Here is a 1,201-nt window from a genome sequence, read left to right as displayed (position 1 = left end):
CACCACCGCCCCACCACCTTATTTTTTGGGGGCAAAATTTCCTGAGGCTTACTGGCTAAAGTTCAGGCGTCTGGTCTCCACCAGGGAAGTGTTTTGTGATTGCACTGTGCTGGGTGTAGAGTGCTATGCGTTCCGCTTTGTCCAGCCCTCCAGTCCTGTGTCCCACCTAGATCCTGATGTTTCACCCAAGAGACATCTAATACCTTAAGGCACATAGTCAAGTAGGCTAAGTACCCCCACAGTCAGAGAGTGGGGAAGAATTCCCATCTGTACAGTGAGCCAACACTCTTAGAAGAATCAGAGATTTACAATCATGTGGCAGGCCATGGTGTCAAACCTGTTCAGCCAGGCAATTGACTACCAGAAATCTCAATGCAAGGGCCAGAAGCCTCCCTGAGGCCAGCTGAAAGGAACATGGGAAACAAACCAGCCTTATGGAGTCCTTCACTGAAGTCCCAACAAGCAGCAAGAAGTATCAGCAGGCAACACATGTCAGGAATGGGCCAGACCCAGCTTCTCTATGAACTGACACCCCTCAGAGTCTCCCTTACATATAGCCCTGGTCTTGGATGTGGGAACAGAGTTCAAATCTTCCACTTGGGGCTGAACAGCCACCTAGACTGCAGCAAGGGGACAGAGTGAACTGCAGAATACAAGAGATCATGGCCAGAAGGCAGGAGGCCAGTGGGCATAGAATGACATACTTGGAGATGGACACAAGAACCCTAATGGCTGGAGGGACATAGAGCAGGAGACTTAGGTGACAGGAGAACCCAGAAGAGGGACATATGGACAGGATAGGACATGTCAGGTTTTTTTATAAGTTCCTGCAGAATGTGTTTTTTTAAGGTTTTGTTGAAAGTTGAGCCATTTGTGTTTTGAGAAACAGTCACTCTGAGCTCCTGTGTAGGGTATAAGCTCATCTCCCAATGGGAAGTCACCCAAGCCATGGTATGCCATAGTGTTGTAGGCAGAGGTTGCTCGTTTGTTCCTGTCCACTCAGACCCAAAATAATCACATAGAAACTATATTATTTGCAATACCGTTGGGCCAATAGTTTAAGTGTATTTCTAGCTAGCTCTTATATCCTGAACTAACCCATCTCCATTAATCTGTGCATCACCACGAGGCTCCAGTGAAGGAGTCTGTCTTCTGTGGCTGCTACATGGCTTCTTCTCTGACTGCCTTCTCTCTCTCTCTC

Source organism: Microtus ochrogaster, unplaced genomic scaffold, assembly GCF_000317375.1.
Source record: "Microtus ochrogaster isolate Prairie Vole_2 unplaced genomic scaffold, MicOch1.0 UNK6, whole genome shotgun sequence".
Taxonomy (NCBI): Eukaryota; Metazoa; Chordata; class Mammalia; order Rodentia; family Cricetidae; genus Microtus; species Microtus ochrogaster.
This window is presented reverse-complemented; position numbering follows the sequence as displayed.